Raw genomic sequence first — 14,222 nt, 5'->3', positions numbered from 1 at the left:
TTCTTCAGGTGTCCGCGAATGCTTGAATGATGGATGTTCAATGTTTCTGCAATCTCTTGTGTCGTGTAACGTGGGTTTGACTTGATCAATGCCTTTCTTTTGTCGACATCAACCTCGGTGGGCCTCCCTGACCGAGGAGCATCGTTGAGATCAAAATCAGCATCATGGAATTTCATGAACCATCGTTAGTACTGATGTTCTGGAGCATTGTCACCATAAACTTTATGCAACTTTTCACAAACTTGATGCGCGTTCTTCCCTTTATGGAAGTAAAACAGTAAAATATGGCAAAAATGCACAGTTTAATCTTCCATCTTCAACTTGTAAAATCTCTAAAACTCAACCAAATCGCTCAATTTTTATTTTAGAATGAAGCTGGAACTGTCAGCTGTCAAATGACAAAGCAATAACATAGATGCGAATGACTCTAGTACTTCCAAAAATGAACTAGTGCCATCTGTTGCAAACGTGCGTCATGACTTTTCTGACAATCCATTATATATCAATTTGGATAAAATTAACATATTAAAAATGATGAGTTTTCTAATTCATGAACATAGTGTAACAGTCTATTTAGGGGGCGGCCAGGTGGCTCACTTGGTTAGAGCATGTGCTCTGAAAAACAAGGTTGCTGGTTTGATTCCCACATGGGCCAGTGAGTTGCACTCTCCGCAACTATTGGGTTGTCGGAAAAGTCATAATGCACTTTTGCAACGAAAAACATAAAAAATACGTTATCACTTTTCCGACAACCCAATAGATTGAAGACAACAGCTGCTGCTGAGCTGACAGTGGGTGGCCGGATGCCTTAGTTGGTTAGAGCTTGTGCTCTTAAGTTTGCCAGTTCGATTCCCACATGGGATGGTGGGCTGTACCCCCTCCCCCCTGCAACTAGATTGAAAATGGCAGCTGGACTTGGAGCTGAGCTGCGCCCTCCACAACTAGATTAAAGGACAACAACTTGTCTTGCAGCTGATGGGGTCTGGAAAAAAACACACTGTTACCCAATAAAGTTAAAAAAAAACCAAAACAAAAAATCTATTTAGTTTCTTTCATTAATTAATTAATTAATTAATTAATTAATTTTAGCTGAGCCATCCTGCCACCTGTTGACAGCTCAGCGGCTGCTCAGCTCAGGCCAGGATTCGAACCACTGTTGCTCAGAGTTCACACTCTTGAGCGAGCTCTTAACTAACTGAGCCACTCAGCTGGCCCTATTTAGTTGCTTTTTAATTTCAGCAATGTTTTATAATTTTCTGTCTTCAAATTTTAAATAACATTCTTTTCTTTTCTATCTATTCTTTCTAACCTCAAAGTAATATATATATATATATATATATATATATATATATATATATATATATATATATATAGTGTTCTTTCTCTATCTTGATTTCCCCCTACACATAAGTACAATGAGGCACCATACTATGGCTAATAGTAAATTGAGAGAGGTATGATTGAAATCTTTGTACTCGTATTATTGTAAATGACAAATTCTCCACCAAAATCTTAAGATAGAATTTGAAGCCTTTGACAGAAGTTTCTCATCCTACCATTTACTATTAACATCAGATCCTATCCCTCTTTCTTCAGTATGCTTAGATTAGGGAATAAATTTTTGCAAAACCCACTTTGTTTATCACTTATCTGAAATTACCACTTAATCAACCCCTTTAGTGTTTTGGCCAGCCTATAAAAGGGAAACCTCTGGTAGTGTATTTAAGGAGCTGGTAGACTAGAAAAGGGTTTTTCTTAGCAAAATTTTGACTTGGTGGTCTAAAGTCTAATGGTATACCCTTTATGTTTATTCACAAAATTAACTCCCTCTTTAGGGGTTAATTCTTATGTCTTTAATTCTGTTCAAGAATCCCATCAGGAAATTTTTAGGAGCCTCATTTCTGAAAAAAATTATTCAGACTAAACCCTGGTTTGGTACTTCAAGTAGATTCCTCTGAAACCTTTTTTTTTTAAGCTGAGCCATCCTGCCCCCTGTTGGCAGCTTAGCGTCAGCTCAGCTTGGGCCCATGTAGGAATCGAATCGGTGACCCTGTTGCTCAGAGCTCGCACTCTTAAGTGAGCTCTTAACCAACTGAGCCACTTGGCTGGCCCACAAAACCTTGTTTTTTGAAAGCTCATTTTCTTAGTTTAATGCACCTTGCAGTCTATGAAGTGCTTATATTTACCTTATCTTGTTTGAGTTTTATAACTCTGTAAGGCAGATAGCATTCATGTACACAGAGGCCCCAAGAAACTTCTGCAGTCTTTTTCCTCTAACTTTATGTATTTTAGATTTTTTTTGTTAGAAAAATTTCCAACATTACCTAGTACAGGAATTGATTTTTAAGATTAGTGTAAAACTCAAATGGCATCCTAATTTTCCAATTCAGAGGCCTTTATATTTTGTAGTTCCCATGATTTGTATGGTCAGTATCTACTACAGTTCCTATCCTGTGTTTTCTATTGATTTGCCTCTGCTTACTCCAGCTGAAAAAACTCAACAGAAAGCCTGCAGGGAATGCTAAGATGAGGATTATTTCTGTAGCTATTTTATTGCATTTGAAAACCTGGGCTCAGGCAACTAGCCATGCTGATCATTTAGTTTACCCATATTTAGATAGGTATGCCTATGGCCTGCCTATCTGACCAGATTAGCTCCAAGAAGTTTATGGGGTGATAAGGACAGGAATATAGTGACAAGATGTCTGAAATATATTTATTTATACCATCTACCTATTGGTCCTAATTTCGCCCTCTGAAAGTACAGAGAATAATAAGTTCAATTCCTCTTGTGCCTGGTAGCTCTTTAAACATTTTAAGACAGCTGTGGCTCCTTTTCTTCTATGCCCCAAGCTTTCCCTTTTTCTAGAATAATGTAAACAATAGACCTTTACTATCTTAGTCATCCTTCACAGTGTGCCCTCTAATTCATTGATAGTTTACCTAATGTCACCTACTTTATTAATATAGCCTCAGATCAGACCTTGTTTGGTAGCCATGTTTATTCATACAGTAGAATATTATATAGCAATAAACTGTGTGAACTACAGTTCCTTGCATAAGAATGGATGAATTTTCATGAATATAATGTTTGGTGAAAGAAACCAGACACAGAAGAATACATATTGTTTTATTACATGTATATAACAGTTCAAAAAATAGAAAAATTAAATGATTCATTTTCAGGGATACTTGCTTAGGTGGTAAACATATAAAGAAAGATGAATAAATGATTCTCATAGAAGTCAGGTTAGTGGTTACCTTTGTGGAAGAGCGAGGACTTAGTGATTGACAAGAGGATTCTGGGGTACTGGTAACATTCTGTTTCATGATCTGGGTACTTGTTATGTTGCTGACTCTTGGTAAGCCATTGAGCCATATATTGCTGTGTACTAATTTTTCTGTATGTGTTATTCTTTACAATACAAAAGGGTGTTGTTTTTTTAAGTACAATGTTTTGCTGCTTTAAGTCCTCTGATGCTATTTCTGTTTTTATGAGTTTCTTGAAATCATCAGCAGGGATCAGATAGTCTCATCTGTAAATTCTTTGTGGTCTTAGGGTCCAGCCAGGTAAATAGAAAGTGAATTACTCTTGATTTTTCAAACAGGGAATTTAATAAAAAGAATTAGTTACAAAGATTTTGAAAAGAATGGTAGAGCAAAAGGGAAAGGGTGAGGGGTATGGCAAGGGAAAAAGAAACACCACCAAGAGGTCAGAAACTAATATTCCTGGAGTGAAGCTCACAAGCTTATACCTACTATTGCACTACTAGAGACATTACGATCAATGCTAGATCTGCCAAGGTGGTATCACCCTCACCAGGGCTAGAAACTTGACTATTGCTGCTACTACAGTTCCTGCCAGCAACTGCCACTCATCAGAGCCAAAAGCAGGATGCATCTCTTTTCCTCCTGCCTTCTGATCTGCCAGCACCTCCTGTTGGCAAACCCTAAGAGCAAGCTAAGTTGGCAAGAGAGCCTGGGAAATGTACAGAGCAAAGTATAGAATGGTGGGAGTGGAGTTGAGAGGCAATGGGTAAATACTGGCACAGGTCCCTAGAATTTATCCGTTACAGTTTGTTGAGATGTCTTAAGAAATAGGAATGAGATATCAGTGGTCTGCTGCTGTTAAGTATCTTTCAAATGCAAATAGGAGATAGATTGGCTCCTGAAGACTACATGTAGGGATGAAGATGTCTATGGGTTCTATAGCTATCAGTAGAAGACTTCTAGGGTAGACTTTCAGAGTTGAAAGAAAAAGTACCCGTCCATTTCTTAGGATGGATTTCTGAACACTTCATCACAAGCCTGCAATTACTGAAATCCTATAATCAGTACTATTCCTAATTTTTAAAACAACTAAATGAATACATTCGATCTTTTAAAGAGAAATTCAAGAGCTGTAGAAGATGTAGATTAAGGCTGAATCATCTAGGTTAGTTTCTCTGAATGTCCCAAGAGGAAAAACTTGTTAGACTAGATGATACTATAACTAGGAAAGAAAGTTCAGTCTTACAATATGAGCAGGTTTACCTATGAGAATTCTTTTTTAGATACAGGGTGGAATGAGGAAAGTGTTCTGATGACCTCTTGTTGTGTAACAAACCACCCCAAAGTTAAAACTATTTTTGTTTCTCACAGTTGTGTGCTGACTAGTCTCAGTTGGGCAATTCTTGGAGTCTTCGAAAGGCTTGATTGGGCTGGATTTCAGCATGGCTTATTCACATCACTGGTAGCTGATGCTGTCTGTGGGATAGGAACTCAGCTGGGGCTGTCAACTGGAGCAACTACGCATGCCCTTTCCATGTGCCTTGGATGTATCACAGCATAATGGCTGGGTTTTTAGAGGGAGTGGCCCAGGTAGAAGCTATAAGGCTTTTCTCCTGATCTCTCCTCAGCATTCATACAGTCACTTCTGTTGGTCAAAAGTAAGTCACAAGACCAGCCAAGATTCAAGGGAAAGGGAAGGACATGGGATAGGTCACATAAGGCGTGAATATAGGGAGGCATGGGCTCACTGGGGGACCACCACAGGAAGAAAAGATTATGTGTACATTTTGGCTTCTGCAGAAGAGTCAAAGCAACAAAGAAATAAGATAAAATAATGCCATTGAGGAATTACTAGGGAATATCCAGCATGGGAAAGAGAGTAAAGGGAATTAAATATCATGTGCCTAATATGAGTAGGCATTGTGATTACAAAGATGAGTAAAACATGGCCTGCCCCTTCAGGAGTTAAGGTCTTTTCGGGGAATATTTTGGAAATATCTCTTGCCTATTGGTTTGTGCTATGTGTGTGTGTATGTGTGTGTGTGTGTGTGTGTGTGCGCGGGGTGTAGTTGCATGTTAACACAAAAATAGTGGCTTTATTTGATCTTTTATTCAAGAGGGAGAATTGTGGACAGGGCCTTAGTCATAAATTGCCTTTTGTGCTAAGCTAAGGAATTCACACTCATCTTAATGGTATGGGGAACCACAGTGGGTATTAAATAGTACAGTAACATGATCAGATTTGGGTTTTCAGAAAGCATGCACCTCAGCATGAGTATATTGTGAAGTGACTGAACCGGAAACAATACCAACTAAGAGGCTGTTGCTACAATTAAGGCAAGACAAAAGCCTGAATCAAGGCAGTAGCAATAACAATAGAGAGACAAATTAGAAAGATTTAAGAAGTTGAATCAATATCAGACTTTTTGACTGATGATATAGGAGTATGTTGCCAGCCTAGCATTCTCAGGTTTCTAACCTAAGCTACTAGGTAAATAAAATGGTACCATTCACTAAATTTGGTTTAATCAGAGTCCTTTAGTTGCAAAGAGAAAATAGATAGATAGCTAGATAGATGATAGATAGATAGATAGATAGATGATAGATAGATAGACAGATAGATTATAGACAGATAGACTCTAACTGACGTAAAGAGAAAGAATAGAAAAACCAACCTAAAATTCATTGGAAGAATGTAGGATAGGTCACTACTGAAGGAAGAGCTGAGCCTCCAGACCTTAGAAAGGACAGGGTCAGAGCAACTATGGGTTTCTCTACAGCAGGAAATGGTGGATGTCTCTTTAGGTGCTGCCATTACGTGTCCAAGCCCTAGCCAACTTCCATCTCCATATGCACTGGAGATTCCGATTCCTAAGACAGAGAGTCTGACCATGTTTGGATCACATGCCCCCCTGCTGTGGCAGGGAGGTGGAGGTACTGAGATTCATAATTCCATAAGAACCAATTAAATGGGAGAGGGCCAGTTTCCCCAAAGAATAATGCATGCTTTTTCCAAAAGCAGGGTCAATAGAATGTTAGACAAGATAGATAATGTCTACTCAGGGGAGCGTGATGTGGTGGGGAAGGGTGGTTGTGTGGAAAGGAGCTCTGGGGAAGAGGTACTTAATTTTAAGCATGTTGAGTTTGAGATGCCTTTGAAACACCCAAAAAGTTAGTAGTTATATATAAAATGTAGATAACAATAGTTGCTGCTTTGTTGTGTTGTTGTGGAAATTGAATGAGTTAATGCATGTAAAGTATTTCAAATGGATGCTGACCCGTAGAAGACTCAATAAATGTTAGTTGCTAGTATTATTACATAGTAATCCTTCCAAAAAGTATGTATTAAATATTTATTATGTGCTACCCACTGCACTAGATTTATAGGGTTCCCAAGAGAGTAAAATAAGAAAATGCACATAGAGCAGTTAGCACAGTTACCCCCATGTGGAAATAAGCAGAAACCAAGAGGTAGAGAAAAGGTCTCTTGAGCAGAGGATGCACCCTGCTGGTTGATAGGAGTAAGGAAAGGGAGAAGATAATTTGTAAAAAAGTCAGATACAAGTTTAAATGTATGATTCCACTTATAAGATGACCTTGAGCAAATTACTTAGCCTCTGCCAACCTCAATTTCCTCATTGGCAAAATGGGATAATATGAACTACCTCCTAGGCTTGTGGTAAAAATATAAATACTACAATGGCCATATTGTATATCACCGTAGATACTCAATACATATTTGTTAATTCATACTTTTGTAATTCTCTCATTGCATTCTTAATGTCCTAAGTAAATCAAGAATGGAGGAAGCAGAATATGATGATCCTCAGGAAAAGATATTTCCGAGGCTTGGTTAGTGATAGATACCATTGTAAACCCTGGCAGGAAACCTCTTACTCGTCCCACAGAGAAAAGCTTCCATCAGAGAAAAATCTATCATGTGAAGCCTGTTTTTACTGATGTTTCTCCCTGATTTCCAAATAGATCTTATCTCTGAAAAATAGTAATTCCAATATAAATATTAGGATCAGTCCTCATTTATTCAACAACTATTTAATGATCCTATACTATGGGGTTGTCAGAAAAGTCATGACTTATATTTCCTCTGTTTCATTGCAAACATGCGTCACGACTTTTCCAACAACCCAATATGTGTATTGGTTTGCTTGGGATACCACAACAAAATACTATAGACTGGGTAGCTTCAACAACAGACACTTATTTTCTCACAGTTCTAGAGGCTGGAAAGTCCAAAACTGAAGTGCTGTCCAATTCAACTTTGGTGAGAGCTCTGTTCCTGGTTTGCAGACAGCCACCTTCTCACCCTGTCCTCACATAAACCTTTCCTGGGTGCATGCACATGGGGTAGTGGAGGGAGGGGAGGGGGAGAGAGAGAGAGAGAGAGAGAGAGAGAGAGAGAGAGAGAGAGAGAGAGAGAGAGAGAGAGAACACTTGGATGTCTCTTCATTTTCTTGCAAGAACACCGATACCACTGGATCAGGGCCCCTCCTTTATGACTTCATCTAACCCTAACCACCTCCGCAAAGGCCCTTTCTCAGAATACAGTCACATTGGGGGTTAGAGCTTCAGCATATGAATTTGGGGTAGACACAAACCTTCAGTCCATGACATTATGCATGAGCATTGTGGTAGACTAGAGTTAGAAAGATAAAAAGAAAAGATCCCTGCCATGGTTTGTCTCCACAGCACATATATATGGTACAGCAGACACATGGTTGGAATCAATCAGGCTTGAGTTTGAGTCCCAGCTGTGTGTCCTTGTGCAAGTTATTTAACCAATTTTTATCTCATTTCTCTTATTTGTAAAATGAAAACAACAATACCTAATTTGTTCATTCATTTAATGGATGTGTGTTGAGCAAGTACTATATGCCAGGTATTCTGTTAGACCCATAGGGTTGTTGTGAAGCTAAAAGAACATAAAAATACATAATGTGCTTAGCACACTGTAAGTATTCCATTAATGTGAGCTATTGTTACAAGGCAGAGCCTCAGTGATAATTGCATTCCAGGGCTAGCACTTCCAACTCAACACGTCCAAATCCAAAGCCATAATTTCCTCCTGGTATGCCTCTTACCTATTAATCCCACCTACCCCAGACAGACAGATATGCAAAGTATATTTTTCCTCCTCCATTCCCTCTCTCCATTAACATCTAAAGAGTCATCCAAATTAGACACATCATCTTTAATTTCACCCTCTCTTTCCCCGCATCTTTGGTCACCTTATAGGTATGCTGGCTCACGCCGGCTCACACTGGCTCTAGAGAGCTGATTAAGCACATCTCTTCCCAACTCCACAACCCATGACATCCAGTTGGTAGCTTGAAATCAGCCATGGGGAGTATTTACACCATGGGAATCAGCAAAAACTATACATGGGGCCTTGTTTTTTTCTTTTCAGGAGAGCCGGTTGTTTACCAGCACACCACTTCTTCTCAGTGTTGTTCAAATCTATCACCTTTCACTCCCCACTACCACTGCCCTAGATATGGCTGTCATGTCTTATCTAGCCTTTTGCAAGAGCCTCTTAAATGGTCTCCTTATCTCTTCCTGTCAAGCTTACATGCCCACCAGAGATCTCTTTGTAAACATGGATTGGATTGTGTATCATCTGCTTAGAACACCCCATTGCCTAGGAGAGTCAGTCCCCACCCCTTAGCATGGCATGCTTCACAATCTGCCCCACTCTACCTGTTCCAGTCTCCTGGGCATCACTCTGCTCTCATACCTTTCACTGTAGCCCCACTCAGCTTTCTTGAACCTGCCATGTACTTATATACCTCTGTGCCCTGGCTGATGGCTGCTGTCAGCCTGGGATGCCCTTCTCTGCCTGGTGACCAGTTTAAATATCAGCCCCTCTTGGAAGTCTCACAGACTCTCCCCTTGAGGTCAAAATTAATTTCTCTGCCACTGGGGAATCAGGCTGAGCTTTCCCAAAAGGAATCAGTGATAAAAGTGGTAATATTTATTTTGTAACTGAATATTTGTACCTCTTTTTCCCACAGCACAGGAAATACAGTTGGTAATATCGTAATAGCTTTGCATGGCGACAGGTGGTTACTAGACTTATAGGGGTGATCACATCATAAGGTGTATAAATGTCGAATTACTGTGTTGTACACCTGAAACTAATATAATACTGTATGCCAATGGTAGATCAATAAAAATGTTTTAAAAAGTAGTAGTAATAGCGGTAGCAGCAAGTTTTCAGTAAGTAGAGATTTTCTGGATAGCCTGGCCCTTGGTAGGGCTGAACAACAGTAACAACAAAAGGCTGAACAGCGTGGGCACCAAACCTGGCTCATCTCTGTGGGAGTCAGAAGTAGAACCTGACTCATGGCTGGAAAAGGCTGTCCTTTCCTTTTGGCACAACTACAGCTAACCCACCCCAGGCCAGCAAAGGAGAACTTTGTGAGAATGTCTTGTAGAAGAGAAACAGAATCATAGAAAATGACTTGCCTCCCCCGTTTCTCCCCCTCACCCCGCTCCTTCTTACCCTAAGTGGGACGTGCGAGGAACTCGGACACCAGAATCTGGAGAGTGTACCAAATGTGTGGGTGGGTTGGTAGTTCGTCAGTACTCAGGGTTCGTTCTGCTCAGTCTGCCTTTGCCCCAGTTCCCTCACAATTAAATTGTTCACAAATGGTTGCTCACCAGCCCAGTGTTTCTGAGGTTCAGTCCATCAGGAGTGGAAAACAAAAACAGGGCCTCCAAATGGCCAAGGAACTTGAAAGAAAACAGAGCTGGCAGAGCAATGCCCAATGATGTGAACCCACTGTATGCCCTTGAGGCCCTCCAGCCCTTCCCTGGGAGGACCAGAGATATATCACTGGGTTGGTTATTGTTTAAAGACTATGGAATGCCAGTTCAATGAGAGACTGGTGCAGCAGAGAACACAAACAGAATTTTATACAGTTCTGGCTGCAATCCTATAACAGACAGAAGTCCCCATGCATGTTTTTATGTCACTTTGTGAATCGAGTTCAAGAGGCCCTAACTCTAAGTGCTGTATGTAAAGTAAAAGCAATTAGTGCAGCTGTTACCATTGTACTCTCTAATCTGGAATTAAATTACCGGCAGAAAATGAAGAATATTTTTCCCACTTCAGTTTAATCACAGTTTGGAAGCAGGAAGCTCATTTATTGCTTCTTTTGTGTCTCTTGGGCAATGCTTAGCACTGGTGTGCACAGAGTGCCCACTTAAACATGAAAGCCAGGGATGGGGTTAAAGATTTCTGCTTGACAACCATTAGCATGGTCAAAACAGTATTTTCGTCTTCACTCCCCACCCTCCCTAGTTGCTTTTGAGCCTCATCCCAGCAAAATATCCTCTACTCCCTCAAGGTAGTCCAAAATCAGTCCTCTGCTCAGTTAGCTCATTAGCTGGATTTTCTCTCTGCTACATTTTGCCTTTTCTTGGGGTCAATTGGGGTACCACAACTTACAGGACGAATTCCAGGCAAAGTGCTGCTGGGAGAAAGTTGAAATAATGCGGTAGGTATCAGGCTTTGTGCCTAGGAATCACTGTCCTAAGTCTGCACTGTGCTGTTATTCGTGTGATGGAAAACAGGACTGGTAGGGGCTCGGCTGTGTTAGCAGGCATTATTTGACCTAGAACAGAATACATTGCCAGGCAATAATTTCCTCTTCGGTGTTGATATTCTTCTGAAACTTCAGTAGTGCACCAAGTAGTTCTCTGGCATCCAGGTATCGTTCCTATGTTACCTCCTCCAGTCAGGACACCTTTCCTACCACTCTTCTCAGCTCGTGCTTCTTCCCCAGAGTGGTTCCAACAATGGGCCCACGAAACTGGCTGAAGGGCTGTAACGTTTTACCGCTATCCATTGGTCCCTGACAGGTTTTCTCTGATTCTGCAAGAATAGCAGTAATAGCTAACATTTATTGAACACTTCCAATGTGCCAGGCACTTCACGTATGGATCTCATTTCATCCTCACAGCGACCCTATAGTGTGAGTAATTTTATTATTTTCATTTTATCAAGATGGAAACTAAAGTCAATAAGCAAGCAGCAGAATCAGGGTTTGAGCCTAGGCAGTCGGCCTTCAGAACCCGTGCTGGTAATCACTATGCTATTACGACTCTGAAGTATTAAAATTAGTAAGTGCTCAATAAATATTTCAATAAACAAATGATTAGAGGGCTCTAAATTTCCAAAGGGCTTCCCTCAAGGCCTCCCTCAGGCAGAGTCATATGTTTTTTGCAACACCCTGGCCCATTTGCTCTGAGCAGGGTTCAGACAGATGGTTGAGGGCAATTAGGTTGTGCTTGACATTTTCGAGCACAATTGAGTCCCAATTCAGGAAAGTAGAGAGCAGTTCAAAACTGAAATTACCTTCACTGGTCTGTTGAATAGGAGTTAGCTGTGCTCAGGCAGCCTGCTTACTCTTAGCTACTCTCAGGAGAAAGGCTTGGGGCCTGGTGAGTAGGTATCCCAAACCCACAGCCTGAATAGCTGCAGTTTCCTCATGAGAAGAGGTGGGGGTAAGACAGGGAGGACACACAGAATTTCAGCCTGTTAACATGATTCCTTTTTAATTATTGGGTCACTTAATCTCAACATCTCCATTATGAAATGGGAGCACTCTCTGGCCTGCTTTCTGTTTCCAAAGCAAAATACTGAATCCAAGTGCTTCTAAAACTGCAAGGCTCTTTGAAGGCTTATCTGATTGTTAGCATTACCTCCAGAAGATGGGGTGTACTGATGCAAGGAGGTGTAATGGGAACGATTCGGTAAAATAGTAGATTGGAGAGAAGGCAGTGAGGAACTGCTGGAGTAGGATTTGCTTGTTGTTGCTAAGAAAGTGGCAATGGGAGATTATTATTTATAATGTACTTTAGAATTACAAAGCACTTTACAGCCATTCTTCAGTGCAGTCCTACACATTCACATAAGACTAAAAGTAATGAGGCCAAGTCTAAAATAGTCAGCCAGTGGGTAGTAAGCATGAATAGTAATTGAAATGAGAAAATGACAAATATACCTCTCAGGCCCAGAACAGTATATCTCTAAAAGCCTTGTTCCATGCTCTTATAGCTGTTTCCAGGAAGACTCTGGCTTCATGCTGTGGCTGGGTAAGCTGGTGACATTTGGGGCTGCTTAGCATTGTCCTTGGGAGAACCGCATCTGGTTTGCCCTAATACACTTCTGTACTTCTATTGCTTTCTTATAGCACTTCTCTCATTCTACTTTGTTTTGTAGTTGTTTGAGTAGGTGTCTGCCTCCCTACTAGACAGGCAGTGTGGCTTGGTCATCTTTGTATCTTGGTTTGGTGATAGAACTGTTTTACACAGTAGGCCCTCCCTTCCATGCCCTCCAACCCCAGGAACCAAATCCATTCAAGCTGATCTCAGGCCTGTATGGCCTAATAATAGGCAGATCAAGCCTATGCTTAGGAAATCAGCTAAAAGAGACATTAAAGACTTTTTTTAAAGCAAGAAAGTAACAAGACAAACAAAGAAAGAAACAAAACTCATAGACAAAGACAACAGTTTAGTGGTTACCAGAGGATAAGGGGTAGATGAGGGTAAAGGGGATCAAATATATGGTGATGGAAGGAGAACTGACTCTGGGTGGTGAACACACAATGTGATATATAGATGATGTGTTACAGAATTGTACACCTGAAACCTATGTAATCTTAGTAACCATTGTCACCCCAATAAACTTTAATTAAAAAAATAAAAACTAAATAATTTTTTAAATGGATATTTGATATTTCAAAAAAGGATTGACACAATGTGATATCACTTCATGCCCTCTAGGATGGCTATGATCTAAAAGACAGGCAATAACAATTATTGGTGTGGTGGGACTGTAAAATGGTACAGCCACTTTGATGAACAGTCTGGCAGTTCCTCCAAAAGTTGCACATAGAGTTACCATATAACCCAGAAATTCCATTCCTACGTATGTACTTGAAAGGATTGAGAACACGTGTCCATAAAAGCACTTGCACACAAGTGTTCACAGAAGCAATACTTATAATAGCCAAAACGTGGAAACAACCCAGATGTCTATCAACTAATGAATGGATAAATAAAATATTGCATATACACACAATGTGATGTTATTTGACAATAAAAAGGAATAGAGTATGATACATACTACAACATGGAAGAACCTTGACAACATGCTAAGTGAAAGAAGCTGGTCACAAAAGACCACATATTGTATGATTCCATTTATGTAAAAATCTACAGAGATGGAAAGTAGATTTGTGGTTACCTAGAGCTGGGAGGGGGCTGAGGGGAAGTGGGGAGAGACTAATATGGAATTTTTTGGGGGGGAGAAGGTAATGAAAATTCTAAATTGATTGTGGTGATGGTTGCACAGCTCTGAATATACTAAAAGCTATTGAATTGTATACTTTTAATGAGTGAAATGTATGGTGATAAAAAAGGAATTGCAGTAGCAATTATGGGAAAGATCAGATTTTTTGTTGAACCATTTTAATGCTTATTTTACAGGTTAGTATTGTTTTTATCTGGAATTATATATGGATGTGTAGGGTTTGTAACATTACCTCTTCAGTGCTTGGGGTTTCTGGTTGTCTCAGTCCGGCCCTGCTGGACTCTAGCTACCCATCGTACATCACATTGAATCTTGCCATCAGCCTTCCCCTTCAGAATAATTTGCCCTGTGTCCCATACCTGTCTGGTGATTAGAATGAAAGTGATAAAGTAATGAGTATAATATATAGTGTCTAAAGGTAGTTCTTACATTTTTTTAAATTGGGGAATTGGGGGAAGGGGAACAGACAAGCTGCTGTTGTTCTGCTCCTCAGTCCAGCTGTGGAGGACGTCGCCTCACTGGCCCAAGTTGGCACCATCATTGCGCTTTTCCCGGGTGAGGCAGATCGGTCGCCGGCTTCCGGACGGCCGCTCACTGCGGCTGCTGGCCGCTCACG

Source organism: Hipposideros armiger, unplaced genomic scaffold (genome assembly GCF_001890085.2).
Source record: "Hipposideros armiger isolate ML-2016 unplaced genomic scaffold, ASM189008v1 scaffold_831, whole genome shotgun sequence".
Classification (NCBI taxonomy): Eukaryota; Metazoa; Chordata; class Mammalia; order Chiroptera; family Hipposideridae; genus Hipposideros; species Hipposideros armiger.
This window is presented reverse-complemented; position numbering follows the sequence as displayed.